The 13,375-nt window shown below is 43.3% G+C and overlaps 1 protein-coding gene across 2 annotated transcripts in view; it reads left to right on the forward strand.

The window, feature by feature from the left end:
- The first annotated feature begins 1,149 nt into the window (after nucleotides 1–1,149).
- Nucleotides 1,150–13,375, forward strand: part of CPNE3 (copine 3) — a 444,306-nt gene continuing 432,080 nt past the window's right edge. Inside the window, exon 1 of one of the 2 annotated variants that reach the window (XM_069621306.1) lies at nucleotides 1,150–1,286. The gene's annotated coding sequence lies outside the window, so the exon portion shown is untranslated. The remainder of the gene's footprint in view (nucleotides 1,287–13,375) is intronic. The other variant, XM_069621305.1, reaches the window with a different exon arrangement.

The raw sequence follows: 13,375 nt of genomic DNA on the forward strand, positions 1-13,375 counted from the left end.
TGATAGCTTTAGAAGGTCCTTCCAACCATGTGAGACAGAAATGTCACATATAAGGACGTAAGCAAAGATGAAAAATAGGCATTGATTTAAAAAACCTTAAAATGCAAAATAATGCAAGTCTGAACAATCTATTTAACACCACTATACTTTTATCACTGTAAGGCACACACTAAAAGTAGTTGTATAATAAACTCAGTTAGGTATGGCGATTCTTTATCACAAACTTCCAGCTCGTTGCTATGCTTAATGTTAGAAACATTCGACTATGGACACCCTTTTTGTGAATGTCAAGCAAGCAGACATGGATATTAACAAACGGGATATTGTTTGTGTTACTGTCACACATTTGTAAAGGACCTGGTGCTAAGTGGGGTATTTCCGTTATAAATGTCCCATCGGGTATAAGCAAGCTTGGCTCTGCTGCTGATAACAAGAAATGCATACGCAGGTCGTTCAAGTGATGGCTGCAAAGCCATGGGTGCTGCGTGCGTCTCAGCCAGGCCTTTACTTGGGAAATGGACAGTGCTAGCTTGACCCGAGCGGAGCCGGTTATATATTTGGCTCGGGAGAAAGAAAATGAGTTAAGGACGCTTTTCGTGAGCCTTTAAAGTAGAGATACTCTCTCCCTTTAAAAACAAATGTAATAGTGAATTATATGACACTTTCACATCGACGCCCATGCCATCTGAAGTATTGGGACATCTCTTGTTCAGAGATGTGGTACGCGCTTTTTGCCCTCGCTGCTATACTCCATTTCGAAACTATATTTGTTTTAGTTTTGGGGTTGAAACTCCAAGCCCTTGTGGGGCAGTGGGGGCTTCGCCCGATTGCTCAGATACGCCTCTCTTATTCCTCCAAGACAACGTCCCCTCTATCCAGTGCCAACTGTCCCGTTTTGCCCGCGTTTTACTTACTTTTTCAGTTTCACTCAAGGACTTTGTCATACAGTGAGTAATTATTTACACATGGCTTCCCCTGGGGACTTTCCCCAGATCAAGGGAAGCACCGCGAGTAATCTGTATAGAGATAGAGGGGGGCAGACCCCTCATGGAAGAAATCGGTGCCGGGTTCAGGCGTCAGGCAGGGAGGCGAAGTAAGACCGCCTCATAACTGCCGCTGGAGCCCGGGGGAGGGGCGGGAGGTGGAGACCTACCAGGCCCGCCCAGATCTCCACGCAAGAGATTTGTGTCTTCTTGTCCAGAACCCACTTTCACCCGCTCGAGCAACGCCGACCACCCGGGATAGTGGAAAGAAGATACGGTGTCTGCGCTCGGCGATCGGCAGCGGTAAGTGCCTGACAATGCCGCGAGTGAGCCCCGAGGCTACGCAGACTCTGGGGAGTCCACGCCACCGGGACGGAGCGGATCACACCAGTATAGGGCGAGGCTGGCTGCTCAGTGTACACAAGACTCGGACATGAAAGCGGATTAACTGTTAACGTACAGCGCAGACCCGGCTGCGAATCCCATGCCCCTGCTCTCGACCTCAGGGCCAGGCCCTAGATGTGGAATCCAGTGAGGTTTCGGACATTTCGCACTGGTAGACTTAAGTGCCAGCCGCAGCCGAGGATTTATTTTTTATTACTTTTAAAGATAATTTGACGGGTTCTTGTTACTTCATCTAATTTTTTTTTTAGGTTAATTCCATACGCTCCTGCTTTTTTACATTGTTATTTAGTTCTTATTTTTTGAATATCTTATGTCATTCTTGTCAAATGTAAAGTAAGAATGCGCTTTAAAGTGTGACACTATAGACCACGAATTGGAATCTATCTGCCTTACATCGGCAAATGCGCGAGTGCATTCCAAAGTAGACACCACAGGCACACTATCTGCCCCACCCATTTCACTGTAATGTTCTTTGAATTTCGAGTTGTCCAACTTGCACTGTTGTTTCCTGTAAAGGCACATTATACGATGTGCTTATATTATGTGCACAGAAAGTCAGCAGTGCGTCTTTCATTGCTACTTCATAATGAGAAGGGAGACCCCTTAGAATCTGACCAACATGTGCGCACGCACACACATGCCTCTCATGGCGGCACCGGCCCTACTACCCGCAATACGCTGTAAAATACTACTGGATGTTCCACTATGTAACAGTCGCAGTGCAGGCGCGTGTTTGGCAGGTACTGCATTGCTTCCAGAACAGGGCAACGGTACAGGGCCTGGGATGGAATAGTGACTGCTTGTTGTCGTTTTAAAAATATGCACACATTCCTCTTTGAACCTAAAAGAGGCAATGCTCTGTGGGGGGAAATGGTGTAGACTGTTACTTCCAAATGATGGATTCTGCAAAACTTTGGCTCGCCAGATGTTTTGGACTACAACTCCCATCGGCCATAGCCAGCAAAGTCAATGGCGGGGGTTCATGGGAGTTGTAGTCTAATTAGTATCTGGAGAGCTGCGGGTTGCAGATCCCTGGAAGGTGTACATACCTGTGCCCCTTTGCTGCCACGTTTTCTACAGTTCTGTTCATATTATCTAAACATATTATGTGTAAACATGTTTGCATTGTAATTTGGCTCCCATCATAAATGCACCCTCAATGCAGTTGGTGCCACTATGTGACTTTCATAAATTTGGCTGTAGACAAACAGAACCTGTCATCTGCTGACAGGTGGTCCCTAACGGCACTCCAACAGGGGAAAGCAAAACCCCTACAATATTAGATGTAAGTACATTCGCTATTAAATAAATATAAATCACACCAAGCATTAGTTGTTCGTGTAAAGTAAATTAATTTATCAAGGTTAATAGACCTTAGACTTGAACAATATTGCAGATTGGATATGTAACACAAACATAATCTTAATTTCAGACAATTAAATTTTGCACCAACACCCCTTCTTGCTAACTAGCAAGAATTCCCATGAAATTGTAATACATTAAGTCAACAACTCCACATTGATTAGGGTTTCATAAATTTGGCTCCCAGCTATCCCACAGAATACCAGATTTCAGGCTATAGTGGACAAGCGGGCCTTGCCCTAGTGCTATACCGGATACCACACCAATTTGTGACTGGCACCCAGCCCCCTCTAATATCTCACAGAGACTTTGCAAATCCTACCCAAAGACTACTCAAGTTCTACATTCAAACACACTAAACCAAAAACAACCAAGCCACTCCCACATGGCTTCGTAACACCCCTCTGGCCTCTACAACTGTTTTACAATCCACAATCCCAAGACAATGCAGCCTAACACTATAGGTACACAAGGTTCCCCCTGACACAAATGCCAATGCTCGTGACACAAAACACCTAGAAACTCCTCCGCCAGCAAGGTAGAGCTTGGTTCGAAATTGAGGGGAGCTGAGAGCTATTTAGCTCCTGCTTGTAGCCTATAAGCGCCTGGTAAAGTTGACATCAACAGCTACCAGGAGCTACTTTGGCCTCCCAAGGCCAGCCGATGCCAAACAAAGAATTGAAATCTGTGCATTTGGGACAATCTGAAAAATAAACATTAGGACACAGCTATATGACATTTAAAGCATAAGGGGTCATACATTATGGATGTTTGCATCTTATGTGGAAGTTAGATTTGTGCAACGTTATGCACTACCTCCTCGTTCTGCAGTGGTAGCTCCTGGTCCTTGGTTAATGCTGGATACCCAGGAGCTGCTTTTAGCTCCTGCTTACCGAATTTTAATTGCGATCTCTGTAGAGTGTACTCCCGGTGTGCATGCACCCCAATGCAGTTGGGGCCACTATGTGTCGCGCCACAACGTGTTGTGCCTAGAAACACTTGTGTACAGGTGCGTTATAAATGCCATATCATGCATCAACACACGAGGAGCAAAGCTCTCTTGCAACCCCTTCCCCTCACAAATCAAAAACACCCACTATCAGATCCGCCTGAACACTCGGAGACCATGTAAATGGTCTGGTATACATTCTAATATCATAACATTAAATAGTTGAATAGTCAGTCGTATTTTTTTTGGCCTATAATACTGTGTACATCATGAATGGCCACGGGCCATTTAGAAATGACTCTGCCAGACATTGTCACTCTTTCTTGGTGATTTTGGAAAGAGCACATGTATACATAAACACATCAGTGGTCAGCTAACCAACACTAACGGTCTTTTACCTTGAGGTATTAGTCAACCACTGGCATTGGTGGGGGGGGGGGGTGGTGTGGACTGCCACCCTCTCAAATGGAGGCAGTGTCAGGCAGAAGGCAGCACTCTGCAGTGACGCTCTGCCTGGGCAGCAGATGGGAAAGGGGCAGGATGCAAGAACCTGTCAAATACCTCACCTGGGCGAGCAGAGAGTGTTTGCAGAGTCATTATCAGGCAGCACCAACAAACGGGCAGTGTCAGTAGGCAGAAGCCTTCCCTGTTCACTTAATATTGCCTCCATGATGAAGCGATATACTCAACTGCTCTGCTCAGCTTTTAGATGTGTCACATCTCCCAATGTGAGACATCTAAACCAAATAGCCTTAATATTGCGATCCAATGGATATTATGGGCCAACGGAAGGCACGGTAGATGAAGAAAGAGACCCAAGGAAACAATATTTAGTCTTCTGCTCTCCGAGGAATACCAGTTTTTCTTCCATGTGCGTGCACATGCGCGCAAGTCCCAGGTTTGAAACCTGATCATACCGTACAATGGTTCAATGTGCATTGCGCATCGAGCTTTTTGTAACCTGACGCCCACACATCCAGTTCCTGGTGAGATACTGGTACATGTTTGCTTGCTATGCTGAGACCTGCAGTCATCTCGCAGCACCCGTTTGATTCACAGCACAAGCAATTGATCAACTCCGACCCTATGCTTCACTTTTTCTTTTCAGGTCATTTGGAGCAGAGATAGTTCATGTATGCCATGGGGTTACTGAGGTCAGAGTACACAAAGATAAGGCCGGGCACAATTAATAATTGTGTTTTAAGAAAAGGAAGATATTTCTGCGCTTTAAGACTCTTATACTTATTTTAGTTCATTCGAAAAAAAATTCTACAGAGAATTTAATTTATCAAGGATAGATTATCACAGATTAGAGATGTGTGATACATTTCACTGTTGATTTTACAAAGAGCTTTATCAGATTCATTATCTTGATAGATTTCTAGTATTGTCTTTTCTCGAAAGTTTCTTATATGATCTAGATTATGTGCCATCTCTGATATTCCAATCCTCAGTAATCAAATGATCACTTTCATTATTGTGGTACTTCCTTTACATAGTGTTTTCTCAGAGCAATATCTGCTTTATTTAGGAATAGAGTGTCTCTCTGGCTGTAAAATTCACATGGGCATTAAAGCTACGATCCGTATGGAAAGATACGTCCCAGAATACAGATGTTGTTAACTGGCGCTGCATGGGTACATTTTAGTCTAGCTTTAAAACTACTCTTTGAGAAACAATCAATTCAAAGAACTTTCGTTTCACATGTTCTTGTATGCTCTGTATGCATTTGTGTAAAAAGGATTTCCTTTTGGCCGGTGGCACGTCGTAGCTTACCATCCTCCAGATACATCAACAAGGTTGTCACATTATATAGAGAGATTTAACAAATCTGCTGTTTATTGGGATCTGACAACTAGGATGGCCCAGTTTCTCTTTATAGCTTGGAGCAAGAGAACGAAATATAAAATGGTGACTTTTTAGATGATAGATATAACAGCATGTTAGATTAGTTTTTTTTCTTGTTTAGCCAATTGATAAGTGATTTACTGGTACATGGAGCCGATAGTATAAGAATTCTTTATTTGGAACAACTACAAAAGTTAGGAATGGACACATATTGAAATTAATTGCTGCACATGTTAATACATTTTAGACAGAAAGCATTATTGCAGTTTGGAATTACTGTTTTATTCGTTTTAAGTTTGTTCAAATGTAATAAAGATGTTATTCATTATGTCAAATGCTATTTTTATTGAATACTTGCACTTTATATAGATGCAGATGTTTTTTTAAGACGTATTATAATTGAATTGTTCTTAATTAGGGGAACAGAATGCTAGGGTGTAATTATCCAGCTATGGATATTGACAGGATTCTATGTCCAGAGAGTCAGCTGCCTTCACTGGCGTTTTTTAAGTCCTCCAGTTTTATTTGTGCATTTGTCACCGTGATTGTTATTTTACTGCTGTCTTTTTGTACTTTTATGGCACTGTGCCGAATAAAGTTAAATATGATGGCATAGAGAGTCAACAAGAGTGGATCGAGGGTCAATCCTTTGAAGTTTGTGACATACCCTTTCTTTTTTCTTGCTTGGTTCAGTCTTCATGAAAGTATTGGATCCACTATAGAGCAGTGATGAATCCCAGTCATCAGTGGCATAAACTTCCATCCTGAAATATCAGGAGTGCTACTCCATCTCTAACTCTGTCCCCCTTAGTCGGCATTTATTGATTCCGAGCGTCCATAATGGCTGAGTCGATCTTATATACTTGCATGTAACCAGACTACAAATTGGCTCTGGGTGCTTGCTATTGGCAGGCACGTTCTGCAACTAGGAAGTTGCTGCATGAGTGCGTCACTGGTTTACTTTTCATGTTTGCATTGCCCTTTATTATTTGCATTGAGATTTAAATTCCTCTCTATTGCTGTGTGGTCCTTTCCTACTGAAGAATTTGCATACTGGCAGAACTGGAAACGATCCCACTTAGAGTTCTAAAAATGGGATTGGTACATATATTGTGTATTGTTACACTGCAATATTCTTTCTTGCATTCAATAGTCGGTGAGACCTAATTGGCTTAATAAATTCCTGCCAGTCAGTGAATATAAATCCAATCTAGTAGGCCATAAAGGTGACACCAAGGTATAAGACATTTTTCATTGGGTTGAAGAAAACCCTGCGAACAATTACATTGTATTGTTTCTTGCAGAATAAACTCTTACAATTTCTATTTCACCATGTATACAAGCCACACCTAGTACACATTTTATCTTTGAATACATAACTACCAGGCACCTTATCTTCTGATATAAAAAAGAGTGACACTAACCCAAATAATTTCTTAATACAATTTATGATAGGGTCAATGTGAATAAATGGGTGACTGCCAGGGTCGGACTGGCCTATAGGGAAATAGGGCAAAGCCCGAACTCAAAATGCTACTGTGGGCCAGTGTTTTTGGTCAAATTGGGCCACTTTTTTGGCCACTGTGGGCCAGTTTGATAAGTTACTTCACCATTCGGTTAGTCGTTTTGACCAGTGTTACTGAATAAATATTCTTTAAAATGTGCATTTTGCATCCCATTTGATCAAAAAACTCCCTCCTGGGTACTACTCAAATGGTCTGTCACAAAAGGAGCGAATTGCCATTTGCAACGGTGGGCCACTTTTTCACTGGTGCATGAGACGATTTTATGCCCCAGTCCGACCTTGGTGATTGCTCTCTTTTGTGCCTTATACCATCAGATCTCAGAGCACTGGACATCCCTTAAGACCGGTCGCTTTCACAAATTCCCAAACTCTGTGGTATTACGACTGAAGATATGCTTCACATAGAACTGCCCACTCCTTGTAGTACCACCAACTAGGCTCTGATTGAATTCATCTCACCAGTCATTTCTACTTTATTGAGCACCTGCAATGCTGAACTTATCAGGATGGTTTTTTCTAACAGTTTGTAGGAAACATATATCTAGCTCCATAGATCAAATCAGCACTACTGCTTTGTATGCTAATCGAGTGAGTCCGGTTTCCCTTGTTAAACCAAGCACAGAAAGGGCCATTTTACGTGCCTCACTTGTAAAACACAAAGAGATTGTCACTGGGCAGAAGCAGGTAATACAGTGGATACCCGTCACTTTGTGTGCCGGCAACCATTGACATACTAATAGTAAGTTAAATATAGATTGCCTGTGATGGAATACTCATGGGCATCGTTCATTCTTGATGCATCTGGTGCATTCTTCCTTCATTACCGAATGTGCTGTTTTTATGGTACAGGAAACCTGGCTCACGCAAGATTTTTATATTGATGGGTTTCAGGTCCTTTGTTGCTTGGCCACTAGCCAACCCTGTGGTCGTCTCATGGGGGGGCTTGCTATAGGTGTGCGTGCACAATTCACTTTGGCACCCTATACCAGTAGACCTTCCAACCCTAATATCCTTTCAGCAGTTATTTCAGATCCCTACTGCCTCCAGGTACCTATATTGATAATCAATGTACATGCTCCCCAGACTCACGGAGGACACACTTGCCTGATGAATAATGTAGAGGCCCTCCTTTTATGTTGGTCTGAACGGTGTCCGAAGGGAGGAGTAATTTTAGCAGACGATTTTAACTCTCCCTCATTATATGCTCACCGAGCACTGATTGGTGACAGCAAAATACATACTGGGGCAAGTGTTAAAAATGTTGCTAGAAGTGAAGGTTGGGGAAGACTTATGGGATCATTTGATATGTCCTGTATTAACAGATTTGGGGACCAGGGAAGGACCCCCGTCCCACATGGACCAATTGTAGAGCATATTCATGCCTCGATTATATTCTGATTATAATACTGCCATGCGATGTAGTGACCTAAACATACAACATACCATATATAGTGATCATGCAATTTTGAAGTGGTATATACACTTGGATAAGCCCAGTTGTAATAGGAGTATCGGTTTTGGGGTCACGCAGTTGCATAATCTGGACAGAATCAAATTTAAATAAGCTTACCAAACATATTTCAGAGATACAATCTGCTCTCTTCATCTGGCTTGAACATCACAGTGGGGATTTTAGGAGGTTGATTGAAGCACTGGGCAATCAGCTTGGTTTAGATAAAAACAGCTAATAGCGGGGCTCGCAGACATAGGGCCTCATTATGAGGAAAGCGGCCATGGAATGATCGGTGCCGGTAAGGGACCGGCACAGTTCAGCCCGGGCCGCCCTATTACGAGGTCTGCAGCGGGTCCCACTGAGCACACCTGGCCAGACCAGACATCCTTAGCGGGACCCGCTAGCAGACCAGGATGCTAACAACGGGCCCGTCATTAACGGGCCTGTTGTTAGCATCCACCCCATTCCCATTGAGCCCTATGGGGGCTCAAATGGGAATGGGGACGTACCGGGTCCGGGTTCCGAGAATGGGAATTACCAAGCCCACCAAAGTCGGCATGGCCCGGTAATTCCCTATTCCTGGAACCCGGACCCGGTACCCGGTACCCGGTATGGGGGTAGCCATGCCGCCAAAAGCGGCATGGCTACCTCCATACTCGTAATGAGGCCCAAAGTCCTTTAGACTTCTTAATAGAAAATAAAAGAATGGAATATTGCCATGCTAGATCTGTGGTAAAGAGAGACCAGACTATTCCATCAACTGAAAAAAGGAGAATTGTGTCAAAAATTGACGACACGCTATAAAAACTGGCTAAAGGCGCACAAGGTCTCTTTGAATAATGTTAACTAGATACTTCTCTTTAAATTATTACGGGGAAACAACAATAAACATGTTGGTCTTTAATTAGGAGATTTATTTCAGCCCAGCCTGCACAGGAAGATAATGTGATTTCAGGTACGACCTGGACGGATGCAATAAAAACTCTATATTATGATGCCAACATTAAATCTGACCCCAATGTAATTCGACAATCTTCTTTGGTCGAGACACTATTATTTGATACAGATGATTTATTACTAATCATTAAGAGACTTAAGAACTCCTGTGCACTTGGACCAGATGCTCTAGCGAATGCTGTAATAATTGTAATTGTAATTGGTTATTTATAACGTGCTTAATACCCAGTTGTTTCTAAGCACGGACCCGGGGATCTAACCTGTGTTGTACCGCGTCGTCTTACTTCCAAGGTGAGCGCGTTGCCCCTGAGATATCCTCACGAGACTAAAGGCCAACCATTTGTTTTGGACTGCTACCGTGGCACAACTGTTCCACAATGTCTTGACCACGGGCAGCATCACTGATAGTTGGCGGATGACTATATTCCTCCCGATTTTCAAGAAGGGAGATAGGTGTAGTCCTGACAACTCCAGGCTTCTTGCTATGATGGATAGTAGCCAGAAGATCTTTGCCATGATGCTTCTAAAGAAATTAAATAAATGGGCTGAGGAAAAAGCTTACTCAATAAACTTCAAAGTGGCTTCAGAATGAAGCATGACACTAAGCTCAATATTTGTGCCATACATTGCCTTATGTCAGAAGCCACCCTCACTAAGGCCAAGACGTTGTATTTGTGCTTTGTTGACTTTAGCAAGGCCTTGACACTGTGCTGCAAGCTAGAGTTTTGGTGAAACTGCTGACTTTGGCCATCGAGCCATGTCTTATTTGTTTCATCAAAATGCTATAATCTGACACACTAGCCATGGTTCGATTAAATCAGGGAGGCCTGACTGCTCATCCCATATTAACAAACAGTGAAATGAAGCAAGGTTGCGCCCTGGCCCCCCTTCTTTATAATTGATATGTTTCCTATATGGCCATAGCTTTGGGTACAGCACGTAATTTCCCTCCTAAATTGGGGTGTGAGCCAGTGGCCTGGTTAGTGTAACGTGGATGATACCGTGCTACTGAACTACAACCCAATTGCACTTTAGCGCTCTATTGACGCACTGTCTGCCTATACTAAAGAAAATAATCTGAAAATGAACATTGGAAAGAGCAATGTCCTTATTGTTTGCCCCTGTTCCAGGACCAAGAATATGTGTACTTGGAAATTGGACGACTCTCCTTTGGAGATAGTAGATAATTATACCTATCTCAGGGTTCCTATTAGGGCTCCTCCTAAACAATCTTCTTACTGTGATTTTGTTGTGAGCAAGGTTTTGAGGAAACGGTTGGTTTTAAAGACGTATATAAACAGTAAGGGTGGACAGAATATAGAGGGACTAATATCCATATATAAGACCAGCATTATATCAGGAATATTGTATGGTGCCGATTCCCTTCCAGAATCTAGCATGAAACGGCCTGAGATATTGGAAGGCAAATCACTTTGCTCAATTATTGGTGTGCCGTTGTCTGTAGTGGTGTAGGCGCTGAGGCTTGAGTTTGGGCTCTTCTCTTAGATCTATGTGGTTCCTTCAGCAAGGCAAATGTATACTTTCTTTTCATTTACCTATGTTACACCAAAATCGCTTGTTGGGCCTGATAGCTAAACAATAACATCCGTCATCTCTCTTCCTTCTTTTTTCTGAGGTGTAGGCCTCCTCATTGAAATATTTGTCCGACATTGGGCTTCTCATTGAAGATCTGATCTCCGCCCCTCCTGCGGCCAGGGAAATGAAAAATATGATAACTCTATGGGACATAAACTCAAGCCTCTGCCACCTGCATCGGGAATAAAATGATGCTATGTTTGCCAGTCAAGGTTTTCGCTATAATCAACCTCGCACTTATCTGATCAAGGCATGTAGTATGCAATTAAAACGTTTCATTATATACCTGAGATTTAACATTCTTGCGACAAGAGAGTATATTGGTGGTTGGACTGGGATACCTTATGAAGAAAGATATTGTCGCTTATGCAAATCATCTATAGAATCTTCTCGGCATATCCTAGCTGCTTGTGCGACTTTATATAAATTATATGAATAGGGATAAGCTCCTCTGGTTCCCAGTATGGATTTTCTCATCACTGATCAATTTTGGAACTCAATTATTGTGCAGGATCCATTGTAATTTCTGCGTCCGTCATTTATATTTGGAATGAGGCTTTGTCTGTAATGTAATTGAACAAATTATTGAAATAATGTTTCTTTTTTATACTATGTAACAAAAGTAATTTTAAAGTTACACCATGCATTTTCGTAATTCGTTTTAACCTTAGTATCCATGATGTATTTTCTCATCTTTTTATTATGAACAAAATCTTACATTTTTGATATATATGTATAATGTGCTTAAGGTTTGTATAAATTAACCAAATGCACAATTAAAAAGAAAAATACAAAAAGAAAATAGTGAATGCAAGTAATGCATTTATGTGCCTGAATAACAGACAGGTAAATTGTATTAGAAAATGGAGATCATTATTGATCTCTCAACCAGTCAGATTGTTTAAGGCATAGTCAATAATTACTGGCACTGACTGCATTTAGAACATTCTTGGACTCATTCTAACTATGCTGGTCCGTTAACAATGGTGCCGGTAAGCATACCGGCACCGTTACCGGACCAGCACAGCGCGACTCTGCGGGCCGGTGCCGTCCCACCCGCTAGGGTCAGACCTGGCAGGCGGAACAGCACCTGCCCGCAGAGTTTCACGGAAGCACCGGCACCGTTATTAACGGTGCCGGTGCTTTCGTGGTCCCCATTCCCATATGGGACTCAAATGGGAATGGGGATTTACAATTACTGGCGCCTGACTTCCCGGAACGGCCGGGTTGTAATCCCCCAGTGTTTCCGGCAGACCAGGTTCCGGTAAAATTCGCAAGTCCGTCGGCAACCTTCCAGTTTTACCGGCACGGTTCCCGCCTGACTTGTGATGAGGCCCTCTGACTTCAAAAGCAGACATGGAAACAACAATGTAGTTTACAGGCAAGATTTAATTCAATACGACACATCCTGCAAGGATTTTTTTCCATTGCAATACCCCATTTTGGCTTTTGTTCTGGACCCTGTGTTCTTGTGGATTGCAGCACTGTTGGTGCCTCTGCCCTTGCTCTCCTTTGGATTGCTGCTGCCTTGTCAACGACATCTCTGTGCTCTGCTTGCCTACACTGGGAAGACCAGCTGTGCATAAGTATAGCTGCCCCATGCGGGCAAGTGTACATTAAGTGCAGTTGGCCCGAGGAGCTTACTGCTTTTGCTCTGGACTCTGTGTTCTTGTGGATTGCAGCACTGTTGGTGCCTCTGCCCTTGCTCTCCTTTGGATTGCTGCTGCCTTGTCAACGACATCTCTGTGCTCTGCTTGCCTACACTGGGAAGAGCACATGTGCCATATTACGTCTTCCCCGCGCTGGCAAGTGTACGTTAATTGCAGTCGGCCTGAGGAGCTTACCGCTTTTGCTCTGGACTCTGTTTTTGTGGATTGCAGCACTGTTGGTGCCTCTGCCCTTGCTCTCTCTTTGGATTGCTGCTGCCTTGCCGACGACATCTCTGTGTTCTGCTTGCCTACACTGGGATGAGCACCTGTGTATAATTACAGCTGCTTCGTCGCCTGCATGTGCAGGTGCACATTAAGTGCAGTTGGCAGTCTGCAGACTGCAGGCAGTGGCGTGGTGTGATATTCGAATACCCGGTAAGGCTATCGTTATCTTGCTTGCTCACAGTGCTTAGTTTGTAAAAAAAAAGAAGTGCCAAGGCCCAAATATTGTCTAGCACTCCTGTTACACTGTGGTTGGGCAGTTCCCCACCACTGGTGCCACCACCCGTAGCTGTTCCCCACCGAGTCGACATATTTGAGGTTAGACTACAGCTCACACCTGCTCATTGTGGTTGATGAACGCACTGA

Source organism: Ambystoma mexicanum, chromosome 5q, assembly GCF_040938575.1.
Source record: "Ambystoma mexicanum isolate Mex_15411 chromosome 5q, UKY_AmexF1_1, whole genome shotgun sequence".
Taxonomy (NCBI): domain Eukaryota; kingdom Metazoa; phylum Chordata; class Amphibia; order Caudata; family Ambystomatidae; genus Ambystoma; species Ambystoma mexicanum.